General features: G+C 37.9%; 1 protein-coding gene across 2 annotated transcripts in view; it reads left to right on the plus strand.

Annotated features, from left to right (window-relative positions):
• The first annotated feature begins 4239 nt into the window (after positions 1–4239).
• LOC136830737 (putative helicase mov-10-B.1) overlaps positions 4240–17878 on the plus strand; it is a 61165-nt gene continuing 47526 nt past the window's right edge. The window contains exon 1 of one of the 2 annotated variants that reach the window (XM_067090546.1): positions 4240–4588. The gene's annotated coding sequence lies outside the window, so the exon portion shown is untranslated. Of the gene's footprint in view, positions 4589–11645; positions 11788–17878 lie in introns of those variants that run through there. The other variant, XM_067090544.1, reaches the window with a different exon arrangement.

Below are 17878 nucleotides of genomic sequence, written 5' to 3' on the forward strand. Positions count from 1 at the left end.
TAATAGTCTTTAATATAAATTTTACACTGTTTTAGTTTTCTGCAGAAGAAACCTATTGTGCATACTTTGTCTCTCCGTCCGCACTTTATTCTGTCCGCTTTTTTTGTTCTGTCCGCCCTCAGATCTTAAAAACTACTGAGGCTAGAGGGCTGCAAATTAGTATGTTGATCATCCACCCTCCAATCATCAAACATAACAAATTGTAGGCCTCTAACCTGAGTATTTTTTTATCTTTATTTAAGGTTAAATTTAGCTGTAATCGTGATCCTGGCAACGATATAAGATAGGCCACCGCCTGGCCGTTGTTAAAGTTTTATGGGCCGTGGTTCATACAGCTTATACAGACAACCGAACTATAGATCTGTTTTCAGTCCTTGATTATACGCTGTAGCGGCTCAGAAAATATTTTTTTTTACTTGTTTAATATAAAAAAATCCCTTTTCTGAAAGTTCTTGCGGAAGCGCTGAAATTCTTCTTCTGCTTCTTCCAGAATTCATCGATATTCGACTTTCATTTGTTAAAATTTAACAATACTTATCAATAACCAGGAACCTCATTTCCTACGTTGATGACCATTAACACTGCGACGCCATTTTACATGAACATATCAGCCAATCATAACACAGGCTTTAGAGACCTGGCAATGGCCTCTAAGGCTAAACCAAGACTGACTGATTTGTTTATGTTAACTGGCGTCGCAATGTTAATGGTCATCGACAAAGGAAATATGGTTTTCAGCCGTAAAAAATATAAGTTAAACTTTTAACATATTGTAATTATTTTTTTATACTGCAGGAATACCCAACGTTGAAAGAAACCAAATGTCATATATTTCTGAGACATATTTTTCAAAAGAGAGAAAAAGTGTCTTTTGTAATTTAGAAAAGTACAATAGGTAAATGAAATAAGAGTGGAAATACCAAAAAAATGAAGCCAGTGGAACTTATTAAACTCCAAGCAATTATCCACAGAACTAATAACATTATAAGAGAGGGAATTTGTACGGTGGAATGTAGCCATTAAAAACCTAAGATGAAACGACTGAAATGAAACTGAATGAAACCCAAGAAATAATGACTTTGCGAGAGAGGAAAATTTCACGCTGAATTGTAGCAGCTAAATACTTAAGATAGTTTAATAGATCGATTATAAAAATAATGCAGAGATGACTGAAATGACACTGGATAAAACTGAATAAATCAGTTGTCCTTTAACGGGAAGATATTAGACTATAGGGAACAAGCAAAATATAAACCATTTACAATAACAACAAGTAAAAAAAAATGAGGCGAAGTTTCTTCGGCGCAATAGAGTTTTCTGTACAGCGTATAATGCTGTATGGGGCTCTCAGCCACGGCCTGTAAAACTCTCAGCCGCGGCCTGTGAAACTTTCAGCCACAGCCCGGTGGTGGCCTCTGTTGCTGGCACCTATAGCGGTGCCAGAGGCATGATCACGGCTAACTTTAACCTTAAATAAAATAAAAACTACTGAAGCTAGAGGACTGCAATTTGGTATGTTTGATGATTGGAGGGTGGATGATCAACATACCAATTTGCAGCCCTCTAGCCTCGGTAGTTTTAAAGATCTGATGGCTGACAGACAGACAAAAAACCATCTCAATAGTTTTCTTTTACAGAAAACTAAACAGAAATGAAAGAGAAAATAAAAAAAAACAGAAGCAAAAAGGGACAATGACATCGCTGTTTGCTCATGTCTCTTATCTTTAAATTATTTATTCAAAAAACTGATAAGATCTGAATATATGTAAGCGTCATGATAAGCCGCCATTACTGAGAAAACAGAGCTGACTGTGTGTCCCATACTTGTGATATTTCGTAATTGTTTGGAAACACCCCAACGGCCTTCATTTGGCCCTGTCAGGCGGGCCATTTTCATTATTATTATTATTAAGTTCTACGGCATCAGTATCATCAATATTCGACGTCGAATATTCGCGTCTTTGCCCTCTTCTTGAATATCACAATGTTTACTTATCGACTCTTGGGCATTTCGATGAAGTTGCAGTTTTTGTTTCATATAAACGCTTTTTAGTTTTCTGTAAAAGAAAACTATTGAGATGACTATTTGTCTGTCCGTCCGCACTTCCTGTCCGCCCTCAGATCTTAAAAACTACCGACGACTAGAGGGCTGCAAATTGGTATGTTGATCATCCACCCTCCAATCATCAAACATACCAAATTGCAGCCCTCTAGACTCAGTAATTTTTATTTTATTTAAGGTTAAAGTTAGCCATGATCGTGCGTCCAGCAACGCTATAGGTACCAACAACACAGGCCACCACCGAGCCGTGGCTGAAAGTTTCATGGGCGGCGGCTGAGAGTTTCATGGGCCGTGGGTGAGAGTTTCATACAGAATTAGGCCTATACACTGTACAGAAAACGATTGCGCCGAAGAAACTTCGGTGCATTTTTTACTTGTTTAATTCGCGGTTGCTGTCTCCCATTTATCAATCGTGGTAATGACTATTAATATTACCAGTGCGATAAGATAACGCAGCGTTTCATAACTCTATTTCATGATTTTAATTGAACAGATAAAACTATGCACCGTGATGACTTGTCCCGCACGTATACAAGATTCCGAAATGACGCAGAGATAAGTAGGCCCATGTGATGACTAATGCGTATTTCCGTGTAATCATCAACGCTCCGCTGATTGGTTCTCAACTGATGCGAACTGGTTACAAACAGTAGGCAACGCTCACCACCAGAATGGATATTTTCCTTTTTCTTGAATTCCCAGAAATCATCACTTAGGGGCTGAAGTCTTTATCTTGTCGCGTAATATCTAGACTCATATCGGTCAATATCTTTTTTTTACATCAATAATTTTAAATAATCTATTGTTAGAGAGCCGACGAATTTTCGTTTCGAAAATGCTTCATGAGTTTCTGTATATCTCCACCAGAGCTTTATATTTATAGCTATTATGTTCGTTTAGTTATAATCAATGAAAAGGCATAGTATTCAAAATAAGGGTAAAGCATACCACGTGAGCCGACTATGCGTGTTCATATGGCGATATCTTTGAACAAAAGAAGCCAGCAAACGTGGTATATATAACTTACATTCAAGGAACAGGTGATGAAATTTACGTATTTCTGTTTAACGAATCTATCTTGATTTTTCTTTTTACTCTGTTATCAATCTCGCGACATTTCCCTATCCAGTCGACAGAGGCTGAACCTCGTTATCAACTGATTTTTTAAAAGATTTTCAAGGATGTTCAATTGGTCGTCCGGTCAGACTCCCCATGAAATACACGGTCCAAAAGATCCTATCTATTGTGGGCCCATCCGAAAGATAAATGGTTCTCGAAGACAAAGGAAAGGCACCGAATACTGGCTTCGCTATTTCTTACGGTCCATGGAAAACCCGAATAAATAGACAGCAAACGGTTTCCTTCTTTTGTTTTTCAATCATTGCTCTAAATCAACTTGCATTTCAGATTTTCAAAGCAGACGCACATGTCTTCTTGAAAGAGGAGTCTGGGCTGGGTCTAAAGTGTTTCTTAGACATTGAGTGTAGGCGAGTGTGTCTACGCACGGGTCACCCTAACGAGTCCCCGGATAGCAGTGCTATAGTCTCGAGGGTTTTTCTTACCTCTGCCGTTTCCTGCTCCTCCAACTTTTGCTTATTCCTCTCTTCCTCACTTATTATTCAACAGTTATAAAAAATAAGGTAAAATACAAAGTAAATGGACGACAGAAATCTGTTAAAGACATAAACATTTATTGGTAAAAAAAAAAATTAAATACCGATTTCTCCTTCTTATACTTCTCATGAGGAGTTCGCGTTCGTAAGCAGCTTCCTCCACCCAAGTGGATTTTGCTTCCCTGGTGATAGGCCTATCTCCCAAAGAATCCTCTCTGTCCATTCATCTGCATGCCGAATTCCTCCTCGCATTCACAATCAAGTAAACAATTGTCACAATTTATAAGAAAATTAAGAAAAATGTGACTGGAAAAACTGATAATACGTATCAACTACCACTCTGATTTTTCATAATGTTTCATTTCAGTTGTTTAGTTGTTCTTTCTCCTAATACTCTTCCACAGGTTCTTATTATCCTTCCACAACATTCAGTCCAATATCTACGATGCTTCACATTACATTTCGATGGCGTTTTTATTAGAAAGGGAATGTTAGGCCCTCTTTGCATTGTAAAGTGTCCTGAGAACGACACATCTTAATGATATTTCTTTCTGATTTTACTTTAGTTTCTCATTAATTTATTTCACGCAAAGCATGTAAGTGAACATTATGGCTAGTACAATGCACAGAATAAGTGAAAATTCCCAGAAGATTTTGTATAAGTTTAAGACTTTGAGTTAACTGGAATGCACCGGTCGCATTCTGCCGATAAAAAGCAACGCAAAATAAGCGGCGTCTTCCACTCATCTCCCACTGAGCGTCTCCCATGAGCCTAACGTCGGTGGATTCTCCTTAGGCCTACCTCCCGTTGTGGGTTTACGTGGTGGCATTTCCCTGGCATTGGTAGATTAATCTCTTGGAGGAGCGGTCACCCGTCACCTGTGTGAGATTCTACAACAGCCGGTGAAAGTGGGTGAGTAGGGCCTCTCTGCCTCTACATGGTATCATTTAGACCGAGTTCATTGATAATGTTGATGGTGTTTATATTTCTTCGATCCGTTTTATTCTAAAAAATTGTGTAATGAATTAATGCCAATAGATTCAATGATACGTTGGACTAGACTACCGTTTCATAAGTGTGTGTGCGTATATGCGTATATGTATGTGTGTGTGTGTGTGTGTGTGTAGAGAGAGAGAGAGAGAGAGAGAGAGAGAGAGAGAGAGAGAGAGAGAGAGAGAGAGAAAGTATTTCTCTATTTAGTATAGGGTAGATGAGTCTAGCTTACACATAATCAACGCCGTGAGCTCCGCTGAAAGTACGCTTAGGGTTCTTGAAACAAGAGGCCTTTGAGTCTCCTCCGTCAAGGACACCAGGGAAAGGAAGGTGAGAGAGAGAGAGAGAGAGAGAGAGAGAGAGAGAGAGAGAGAGAGAGAGAGAGGGGGGTGGGGAGAGACTGACTGTCTCTCCAGATATGGATACAATATACCCCATAAGACCAGCCGAGGAGTGTGCTCTAAATTTGGATGATTACCCCTTTCGCGTTTCTTTATACTTACAAATATGTTAGTCCTTATATATATATATATATATATATATATATATATATATATATATATATATATATATATATATATATACATATACATATATATAATACAATAATTGTGTCTGCCCATGTAGATGTAACTGAGAGAGAAAGGGTGAGATAAGGTCCGAGGGAAGAAGAGATGACACGATTATAGCTCACAATGGTAGGCATAGGAATCGAAGGGAGACCCACTGGTGGATGGTCACAAATAACAACAATGGAAAAGTGTGTGGTGTGTGGAGTTGTAATATATTTCTCCGTGTTTATGTGCTTGTCATTCGTTGAAATTCATTCATTTTACCCGTATATTCCTCTACTGTGCTTCGGTTCTATCTTTTGCCGTCAAGTGGGCTACACGTATCTTCCTTTCGGTTTTAAAACTCTTACAGTGGGGAAGAGTCCGTCGTATGTTAATTTCTCGGACAACGGGAAAAAACGCTCTTCTTCGTCAAGAGCGCAGCAGCATTTAGATTATTCGGTGGCCTTAAATATAATGAAGTGACGTCATCAATTCCCGGGTGTAGGACAAGATATCTCTCTTTTTTTATTTTCGTTTTTTACTTAATTTGATTAATTTTCTCCGTGTACATTCTCATGACAGCGTCACTGAACCTGGCCGTAACACCAGATAATCACTATATATTTTCATAGAGTGAACGTAATCAGCCTTTATAGGCCTACTTGACTTGCCTCATGAAATTGTACGGTCAAGTGGAATAGAAGAAGAAGAAGAAGAAGAAGAAGAAGAAGAAGAAGAAGAAGAAGAAGAAGGAGAAGAAGAAACGGTGTTCTAAAAACAGGGAAACCGCAAAGAGACGGTCTTCATGTAGAGGACTGGCCTAGACCTAGACCATGGGCCTAGACCGTCATATGTAATCACAAGTCAGTCTTGCGCACGTGCAGTGGTACCATATGATAATTAGTTGATGTTTATGTGGATACCGGTGTCGCAACCTGCCAACTAATAATGAAGGTAGCGTATTCATGCTAAATAATATTAATACTTCACTGGGTTACGATCTGGAGAGCAGTCACGTTCTTGAAAGAGAAGGATGAAGTATAAAAAAAACAAACTCAAAATAGACCTAAGTGCATTTTTAACAATATACCAATATTTACACACATGAGAAGGGTCTTATCTTCACTATTATTATTGTTATTAATGCTGTTGTTGTGAGTGTCTACAATCACCATAACGTAGCAACTGAATGACAAGATCAACGTAAAAATACCTCAGTTATTCGAACTATAACACTGGAGCATAAAAATTCTCAACGGTCATGACAATGCGCAGTAAACGTTCAACACAACTTCCGCTGATTGTAACCTACACAGAATTAATATATATACGAACTTGCACACAGACAGACTCACACACAAAACATAACACACACATACACAGACACACACACACACACACACACACACACACACACATATATACACATATATATATATACATATATATATATATATATATATATATATATATATATATATATATATAGAGAGAGAGAGAGAGAGAGAGAGAGAGAGAGAGAGAGAGAGAGAGAGAGAGAGAGGTATAATGTTGACATTGTTATCTACAGCAGATAGTTATTAACATCGCGTAACTGGCATGTCCTTATAATCAACAGGGACAATAGATGCACGATTTCCATTGTTAAATCACCCTTTTATCAGCGCAAATCTAATTTCCCGGCAGCACAGCTAATCCATAGAGTTTAACAATTAGAAATAAAAAAATACTATGAAGATTTGACAAATTCCGTGCAAAATGAAGGCTTCAGAATACTTTCATGATTCTTATCTCAGCCATGAAACGACACTATATTATCTGATCAGGTTTGGTAAAATGAGAACCATTATAGGTTTTGCTTGCCTTTTGCAAGAACTTTCTTCGCATTTCTTATAGATAAATAAATAAAATAATCAGTCGTAGCCATTTGCAAGACCAAGTGCTAAGACTTAAAGATTTCAGTATAAGTCATTTTAGCATGGGTAGGTCTATTTGTAGGGGGTTATTAAACAAATTGTGGCTATTTCTGTATACGTTAATGCAAAATACAGTCTCATATATAAAGCCGACATTTCATCCATACTATGTTAGTACATTGGATTATATTTCTTTCCGCAGTTTGTGTGAGAGAATCAATATTCCCCAAAATAAAGTGAAGGCTTAATGTTTCGGAATGTTCGTGAGCAAATACTCAAATCCTGATACTTGCAATATGACCAACGGAGTAGATTGAGGAAACAACATCTAAACACCCAAAAATAATACTGTTAACAAAGGTGGGCCAATATTTTTCACATAGTTGTTACAGTAAGAATGGAATTATGGTGTACGTTTGCCACAGAAGTGACAGAAAGCGTCTAGGTTATTTTGGAAATTGCGCTTTACAAATCATGACGTCACTCCGGAATGCTGAGTGTTGCCATGTATGAGGGTCACTGGAAAGCGCGATTTTTTAAAATATTTTGGTTTATTTATTCAATTTGTAACTTTAAGACAATGCATTTAGAGCTTTACGGACTTAATACGCATGGTATTCCCGAAAATGGCATGTGAACTAAACAACAACAGCAGATCGTGACAACATTTTCCTTCATTGTTACTTTCGGGTAATTCTTCTATAGAGTTGCATATTGCGGAATAATGGACATGAATATTGCGGGTATCATCTTTAGCAAAACTGAACCATCATGAGGGCGCCTGCGTCTAATTATGCCACTTCTTTTTTCCTGGTTTAATATAGTAACAATAACTGACCAAAACGTTTCACAGCACTCACTTGCGAAAAATACTTGTTGTTGAATTGGCAAACGTGATGAAACTACTGCACAGAAAATGGGAATACTAAAGGAGACATTTATAATCTGTTGATTTTATACTATGGTGACGAAAACCTTGCGCGAGTACTCTATAATTTCTCAGAAGATATCATCTAAACAAAACGTAAAGAACGTTTCGATAGTTATTAGTGAGGCAGATAGAGCGATTTAAAATGTTTCCGTATTACTTTGGTAAACGGTCCTCACTAAGATGTTCCTCGTTACTTTTTAATGCCTGTCACAAGTGAAACAATATTCATAAAGCAAACAATGATTCATTTGTTTTTAATATCGTTATCTAAAGAGCTGATTTCTTCAAGACTGTGCTTCTGTGAGAGTTGCCAGTTACCCTTTATCATTGTTTTTCGAACGTCGCGCACACAATGTGCGAGCAGATACAGGGAATTTCCCCTGTTTTAGGGAAATTCAGGTGGCTACAGGGAACTGGCTATCTGTGCGTGGAAATACAAGCGATGATTACATGAAAGGAAATTCCCAGTATACAAAAAGTTGCTGGAATTCCGCGGGACTAGTTATATATATATATTTTATATCTAAACACTAGAATTACAATGCGAAGTATATCCCGTTAATAACTTAGGGATTCGGTTCCACTGCAACAGTTTCGTTCACGTTCAGTCGTACGGTTGTCGTACTTGGCAAGTGCAAAGGGTTTTCTTTATAAGTCACTGTCGTGGCTCGTGAAACATGAACCCATTTTATCGCCATTCTCCCTGTCGAGAATTTTCCTCGATTGTTATATCGTTTCGTGCCCGTTCTTCTGGGTAAGGATACGAAGTCCACTGACCTTGGCTTCGAACCAGCGGCGCCACAGGGTGGTAGTTACACCAAACGCAAGTACATTTTCTAATTTTATCACAAAAATAAACTTCAGCACACACGAAAAAAACACCCAAGCTATTTAATACTAAGTTAATAGGAAAAATTGTATGCAAATTTACACTTTTCCGTTAATCCAAACTATAGCTGGGTTTACAATCAAGAACACCGAACAAAAAACAAAAGACGAAACGAATACTAGAACATGCGGGAAGGCAATCAAAATGCAAAAAGTTATGTTAAATTTGTTACAAATCACTTATCGCTATTTAATCGAGTCTAGAAATTTGCCTGTCGAGCTCAACAATGGTGTGCTACTTCGCAGCACGTTTCAATTAAGCACAAAAGCTGAGATGGGCCTCGATTAAATCGGATTACAATTGCTATAATTACCTAGTCTGGTGGTCAATTCTCGACACCCCTTTTAGTCCCAGATTCTGAAGTCTATAATAGTTAGTATTAGGAGGCTTTCTGTTTCTATAACTTTTGTGGCGAAAAAGTGATTGTATGGACAGGTTATACAATTTTATGTTAATTATATTAACATAAAAAATTAAGATACTTATCATATTCGTTATCAAAAATAAATTCCAAACATAATGTTGTGGAATTTCAACATATTTGTTAAATGTAGTAAATTAATTGGTGGTGTGTAACAACACAATTTTAGGTGATGTTATGGCCATACAGACAATGCACTCGCGCGCGCTCATCTCGCACAGAGGCGCAAACATCTACCCTTCCTTTTCCACCCTCCTGACCTCTTGACCTCTCCTAATTGCTTCACTATCGTGAGAGATACAAACAAGATCTAATAACACCTTCAACTGTTACTATACGTGATATGTGCAGTACTTCACCAAGAGCAATTTCCTATATATATAAGGATAAATGAATTATTATAACTAGAACTACTCTAGATTTTGTTACTAAAACGTCTACTGACGTTTATTGTCAAAAGACTTCGTCTGTGTGAAAAAATCTTTCAGTGCTGACCGTACCACAGATACCACATGCTACTAGAATCATGGCAAAAAAAAAAAAGTGTAACGGTGTCATTTTCGATTAGATGTGGTTCTTTCACCCTTATTATCAAGACATGCAATAGAGACGTACACATATGAATAACAGAAAAAATAACATCATTTTTGTCTGTCGGTTACCTGACAGAAAGCCATTCACAACAAAAAAATCAAATCAATAATTTCCTATGAAAACAGACGATGCTTGTAACTACGGTAAGAAAAATATTATGAAAAGATTGTTGTGCGGGGAATTTCTCACAACTTTTTTGTATGCTATTGTACGATAATGTTTTTATTTTCCTTCTCTTGTAAACCTATTTGTTAAGTGTTTCTTAATTTCCTCTGTTCTTATTATCATAAAATATCATTCTGGCATTGGCCTTTCGTTCAGTCACGTTTTTTACTACTTTCAGGAAATCAGTTTCCTGATTTTCCTTTTATATCTTATTTTGGCAACAGTTTAACAGACCAAACAAGTCTAACTCTTCATTAACGCCTTATGGTACTACGTTTTCAGTCCGTCTGGATTTGTTGCTTTCTTTACTTTCAGTTCTTAATTTTGTCAAACGTTATTCTTGATTTCCATAGGTTTCTATTCGTTTCTTTGTTCTTTTGATATTTTTGGAATACTATATTCATCTACTATCAAGTAGTCACCCAATTCTGCCAACTCATTTCACTGTTCTTCTTCTTTGAGATTTATACTGATTCGGTTTTTGTCTCATGTTTGCTCCATATGGTTTTCCAGTATTTGACTAATTCTTCTTTGGCTTCATCTTCATTTATTTTGATCCCTTTTATACTCTTATGATTTTTTCCATTTTTCAAATTTCACCTGTATTTTTCAAACGTTTTTAGTCTGATCAAATTTTACTCCTTTTGTTATTTTTTCGTAAATGGCCATCTTCTTTACCAGTTCGTGCACTTCTTCCTTTACCTGTAATATATTTCTTCAAACTCACTGTAATGCATTCCTTCAGACTCACTTCATCTGAGCTGTAGTAACGTACTTCGTAACATTTTTTCCGCTTGCTGTTTACAAAAACTACCAGTGTTATCAGAGTGTGATCTCAACGGCAGATTTTTCTTCGTCTATATCATCAGTTCATGAAAGCTTTTAAACATTTCGATTACTAATACATAAAAAACTATTGTTCTCTTCATTTGCTTCCGTCCCCAAGTGAGAAATGGACGTCTGTGATCTCAGTTTAGTAAAACAAATCCAAAATTTATAATAATTTCCCTCTTAATTCTGAGTGCTGATGTCCTCCAACCCTCCCCAACCACAGACACACACACATACACAAATTATATATATATATATATATATATATATATATATATATATATATATATATATATATATATATATATATATATATATATATATATATATATATATATATATATATATGTGTGTATGTGTGTGTGTGTGTACAGTATATATGTATACGTATAACTGAATCACGAAAATATGAAACGTGATGTGAATATATATAAATAAGGACAAAACCCACGAAGGAAAAATAAACAATGGAGTGCTGCACTTCATTATTTATTTCTCTTTCCTTCGTGGATTTTGTCATTATTTATATATGCTGTATATACGTATACAGAGAGAGAGAGAGAGAGAGAGAGAGAGAGAGAGAGAGAGAGAGAGAGAGAGAGAGAGAGAGCTAGCTGAAGGGAAATACAGGACCAAACAGGGGAAAAGCAGCGGGTGGGTCTAGGGACTTTTATCAGCTCTGCTCCACCACCACAGCACTCCGAACGCGGTCGTGTAGTGGACGTGATCCTCAGACTCGCTTCCACATAACCAACTTCGTGTCGTTCTGTCGGCCCATTTAAGTGATGGCAGTGGTTGCTGACTCGTCCAAGCATAGGTAGGTAGTGACGTGATTCGGCGTTATGCTTTTGAATGGATGTTAGAGGCTTTGTTATGGATGGTAATCGGATGAAAGTCGCCCCCCTTATCTACTGGGGGCATGTCGTAGGCCGATGACTACTATGCATGTGACCTGGTGTCATGTCACCGATTTGGAATCGTATTGGCCGTTCAAGTTCAGCCTTTTAATGTGTTTATTCTGTTGTAAGTGTTCTTATCTTTTGAGGAATGTGGTATTTAGAATATATACGTCTTCGTATGCCGTGGTATCGGGAGCGTAGGCCTACCCATGCCATCTTTGTTAACCTTCGATGCGGGCATTCCATGATGATGTAGGCCTATTGATGTTGTAGCGTAGGTACGGTAGCCTAATTAACATTATATTATATCCCCTTACACCAACATAGCCCTCTTATTGAATAACCCAGGGAAGTGCATCGTCGAATTTCACGTTCAACCTTGCTAAACATAGCCTAGTGGAAGTTTAATAGGCCTACCTTTTGGACATCGTCCGTTGTTTGGAAGCAGAGGCGGCCATAGGTAGCCTATGCTTGTCCTAATATGTTACCACCAAATCCTTGGCCCAAATCATGTTAACAATTGACTTAATTTAGTCATCTGTAATTTTGCATGTTAACATGGCAACAGACTTAGTCAGCCTAGCTTGGGAAGCTGAAATGAAAGTAGGCCTAGGCCTATATGTTGACCTCAAAACTAGGCCATGTTGGAAGTGAACTAGCTAGTACAAAACTAATTTTGGTAGATTAAGTAGTAGCTCCATGGCGGTGGTTTCCGTTTAACTTTACTTTTTCTACATTTATTTGGTTGCTATTTATGAATTTCCCTTCAATTTTTGTTGCACGAATGTAATTAACCTGTAATTAACCCCTAAAGTCCATCCAACAAGGGTTTTCCATACGCAATCTTCACGAGACAGAGCACGGGTATGTCTGTTTTGAACGGTTCACATCCCGTCTAGCAATTGCAGTAGCTTATCAACCTATGGGTAACCTCCGGCTAGAACTAAACATGGCGAAGGGACATTCCATTTGGCCGACAACAAACAAATGCACTGCCAGTATCAGAAGCCCTAAAAGTGTAGAAAAAACCAGTTTACAAGGTGAAAACAGGCGCTGAGCTAATGTTTAGAGTTACCGTAATTTCTAATCCTAGAACAAACTTAGTCATAAGCCTAGGTTACATACAGCATTGTGATTGAAGTGTAAAAGCGTAGGCCTATGTTGGTCAAGTGTACATGGTGATGTAGAATGGTGCAGTAAATCTATATGGAAAACGTGCCTTCCTATACTTTACAATTGGGCTATTCAAAATAGTGAAATAAATTTTGTATGTTCCTGCCAAAACACAAACCATCCCCTTTTATGAAGGAGCATAGGCTACTTCAGCATGATCAGGAAACATGTAACCTTGGTAATAAGGTGACTAGGCCTAGTAATTTGCCCCCTAACTGTCATAAGCCACCTGTTTTTCTACAGTTGTTGTCAGGTTTGTTCTGCCTGACTTACAGTTGAAGATATATTCTTACTGTTGTATGTTGTCTGTTTTTGATTGGAGGAAAATAGTAAAAGAACGTTCTTGCTGACTTGATTCCCATCTGAGACATTCCAGAGGTTGTTGCTTTTAGGAGGAAAGAGGTGACTTTCCTCTTGGATCAAATTGCAACCTGTTTGATTTATGACAGATTTTCTGGTGTTACATTTTAGCACGTCTTGTTTTTGTGACCAGATGCATTGTCACCAAATAACTTGAAATGGTATTGTCCTTTAAAGGTAATTCTCGTAATGTGTTATCCATCAGAACTAAACGTAGCGTAACTGTTAGAGAATGTAAGTGCTTGATGTTATTTTTCACCTGTCATGATGGTATCGGCCTAGGTTATATTGTCGTCAACCTTGGATTTAGACATTAAATGGTGATTTACAGGTGGTACACCATCATGAACTGCTTAGGATAATTATTGAATAGCCTAGGGTAGAGTAACATGGGTTTTCATATTTAGTCTGGCCTAGCCTAATGTAAGTCTGCTAGACCAGCCTGTGGGGAAACCACCCTGTGTTTGGAGAGTCAGGCTGTCATAGGTAGCCTTTGTTTGTCCTATCTTATCACCAAATCCTTAGTCCAGCTGTGAAGACTTGATTATTAACTTAATCTAGCTACCAGTAGCCTTGCATGTTAACATGACTTTAGGGTGAGGGAAGAAGCTTAAATGAACATATGCTATATAGGCTAATTTAACCCCAAAATTAGGCCAAGTTGTGTGAGATTTCTCGGTAATATTAGTCATATCCTTGTAAGCCAGTTTATGGATATAAATAAAAGATCTTAATCAATACATTACTCACCCCAACCCACAAAATAGTATGAAATCCAAAGTTTTTGTAGCACTTCCAAAAATGCACAGAACAGTTATCACCTGTTATCATGTGAACCATACATGACCCATTCATAAATATTAGTTCTTTCTTGCAGAAACTAATATAGCTTTATTTGAGGTAGGTGTAGGCCCAAGTTAATAGAAGAGCATACAACCATCTGGGCAGAGGCTAGGGCAGTACTGACAAAGAGTATGATAGATCTCTGTGTTGGACTCCATCAAAGAGGGCTCTTGTTAGATCGGAAGGATGCATTTGTACCTTCAGAAATCAAAACCATCGTCTTTTTTTTTTTTTTTATGAGTATTCTTCAGTGCAAACTGGAATCAGATGTTGGAACTAGTTAAAAAGATAGTTAACTGGTGGTTAAGGGGGATGAATTGGTGGGGGGGGGTACCCCATTACTGGCCATTACTGAGAAGTTTTTCTTTGGCTGCCAACTAGTGTAGATGTCTCTAGTTAGCTCTCTTTAGGCTGAGCTGTTCTTGAAAACTTTCTTACATTTATTTTTGAATTTTTTTTTTTTTTGTTGCATTTTCATTCTGAGTAATGAATAAAGAAATAAGTCCAAAGGTGTTGTGAGGTAACAAAGTGTACATGTGGTCACTTTGTCTTCTCTAGTAGTTGACCCACACAGGTTGCTCACTTCCTGTAGGGATAGGGTTCGTAGACATCACTTCCCTTGAAAGGTGTGCTTTGAGTGTTCTCGCTCTCAGTGGTAGAGGTATTGTAAGGAGGAGGAGGGTAAGAAGTGTTATTGACTCCTTTTTGGGGGAGTGAGGAAATTCCCTTGGCGACACTGCTAAATTATTCTGGTTCCTGCCTTATCCATGCTGTGCATCCTTCTGCACCTTTTACCGGTACGTCTCCTGTGGGTCTGGGAAAGGTACATGAATGTGGGGCTTACCCTTGAACATTACAAGAAGTCCTCTTACAGCCACAGTAAGAGGAATTTCCTATTCCTGGTGGTGCTGCTTTATCAGCTAAGGAGGTTTACCTTCCAGTAGCATTGGTACTATTGGGAGATGTTCTGGCATCGACTGGCTTCAGCTATGATGACGTTGCATTGACTGGCTTCAGCTATGATGACACTTTTTGCTTCTGGTAATCCTTCACTACTGGAGTTGAGCAAGGTTAGAGCTGGGGGAAAGTGGAAGGAATGCCAGTGCTGTTTTTCCCATTGGATCTGGGCCATTTTTAGGCTGTTGAGAAGCCCTTGCAATGTGAGAACCTGAGGAAGAGATTTAACAGTTTCTTCTCTTAAGAGATTAATAGCCATGTGTAAGGACGAGTTCCTTTAATTTGTGAAAAGTACATAAGCCAGGCATAGTATCTTGTAGGGAGGAGTCTGTTGTAGATTTTGGAAGAGGAAGTATATTCTAAGAATGCCTTGGTATATAGGGGGGAAGAGGAGTTCTCTTATGTTCTACAAGTTTCCTTCCAAGTCTTGAGGTAGCTTCAAGGAAGGACTAGTCCTGATGCAACCTTTTGTCTGTCTGGGCATTGTAGATAGGCAGTTGTAATTTTTGGGCATTTTGTCACGCATAACTAAACAATAATGACAATCTGGACCGCAATAGGTTTTTAAGTTGTATGAAATGAGATGCCTGGAACATTGCATCACTATTTATGGAGCCTTGATGTTGTTTAGAATTTTGTCTGCAAATCCGTTTAGGTCTTTAGAAATGGACTCTTTAAAGCAGTTAACTAAACTCTTGGTAATTATATCCATCTGACAGAAGGCTGTTGTTAAAAAAAAATGAGAGCAGATGTGAAGAACAATTTTATGTCCCAGGCTGTTGTCTTTTCCATCTTATTCGGTGATAGAATAGTGACCCCTCAACCTAATCAACAGTTTGGGTGTCTGACCTCCCAGTAAGCAATGAAATTTGTCAGGTAACGATGATTTACATTAGTCTACATGATAACCTGGAGCCAACTTGCATAGCCTACAGGGCAACTAACCGCTGCACATCTCATAAATGGAGAGTTAGGTTGACCTTGTGACAAACTGCAGTTATAGCAGATCTTATCCAGCAAAGACATAATGGCATGACCAGCTGTGCCCAGAAGACCCAGGTTAGCCTGCTGCACTGTGGCCAAAAATGCAGCGTGCACACGCACACACACACACACACACACACACACACACACACACACACACACACACACACACACACACACACACACACACACACACACACACAAAGCAATACAGTATTGCACAAAGTGGAACTTAAGGGACAGAGAACACTAATAGTTGTGGTAATTATTAGCACAAACCAATAATTATGGCCAGCACAAATGAAAACTCCATGTGAACACGTTATAAGCAAAAACTAACAAGATGATAAACACATTGTGTCACAAGTAAATAAAGAATACAGTATTACTATTCTCAGAAATATGTAAATACTTCAAGAACAATGCCACAAGTAAATAAAGAATATTATGTGCTCAGAAATGTGTAAATACTGTACTTTAAGAACAGATAATGAAAAACAATGCAAAAAAGGATGAAAAGGACCCACTTAAGACAGTACACAAGCAAGGAACATCTGTGTAGCTGTAATGTTGATCAAATTCAGGTTAATTATAAAAGTAGATAATCTGAAGTATAGATGGCAAATGGAATTAGATGAATTAAACATGATTAATAGAAGCATTGGTAAAAACTGAAGCTGAAGTGCATTCCTGGGATTGGAGAAGTGGAGGCTGATGGTAGCAAAACTCACGAAAGAATCTGCTTAGTGTGCAGGGCTTCCGAAGGTATGAATGTTGCCATTTCTTTCTCCTAAGTTAATGGGTTTTGGATTTTTTGGTCTCTCTCTCTCTCTCTCTCTCTCTCTCTCTCTCTCTCTCTCTCTCTCTCTCTCTCTCTCTCTCTCTCTCTCTCTCTCTCTCTCTCTACATATTTTACCTTGGTCTTCAGTTCGATATTTTGTCGACCTTTGAACTGTTTAGAACAAGCTCTTTTTACAGTCTCTTTTTACAGTTACTCAAAAATGTTTGGAACATACTCCAAAACTTTGTGGACAACAGCTTATAATAGTGACATTTGGTGCCATTTGGTAACACTGTCTTAAGCTCATGAAACAAGCACAGACACGACTTGTGTGTCAAAGAAATTACCTCCTGGTTCCTTTAAACCAGTTTTCATCTATCATTATTATAATTCCTTTATTTCTCTCGTCATCATTATTATAATTCCTTTATTTAATCATTTATTCTCTCTCCCCCTGTGCCACTAAGTGTCCATTGGGTATTACCTGATTTTGTCCCTATACTTTTCCATTGAGTTATTTATCCAGGAAGAAGAAAGTCTCTGAATTTACTCCGATAAGGATTGAATGGGTGACAAATTATAGTTTTTTATTTAACTCTTTTACCCTGCCATCATGAGTGAAATTTTTCAATCCTTATCTTTCATAATGTGGATTTTTTGTCACATTTCAGGCACATTTCCTTGTATATATAAAACAAATAAATTATTGTTAGGTGAACAGAAACTAATGGAACATGTTGCAAAACATTTCTGAGTGATGGTACACAACCTTAGACACAGCAAAAGAGTCAGTCTTAGTCAGATAAGATAGGCTTTGCTCAAGACAAGGCCATTATCTTTGCCTTATTTTGGGCTAAGTACAGTTTTGGGGCTAGGCCCTTACTAACAACAATGTCTTTACCTAGGCTGGA

This window comes from Macrobrachium rosenbergii, chromosome 47 (genome assembly GCF_040412425.1).
Source record: "Macrobrachium rosenbergii isolate ZJJX-2024 chromosome 47, ASM4041242v1, whole genome shotgun sequence".
Classification (NCBI taxonomy): domain Eukaryota; kingdom Metazoa; phylum Arthropoda; class Malacostraca; order Decapoda; family Palaemonidae; genus Macrobrachium; species Macrobrachium rosenbergii.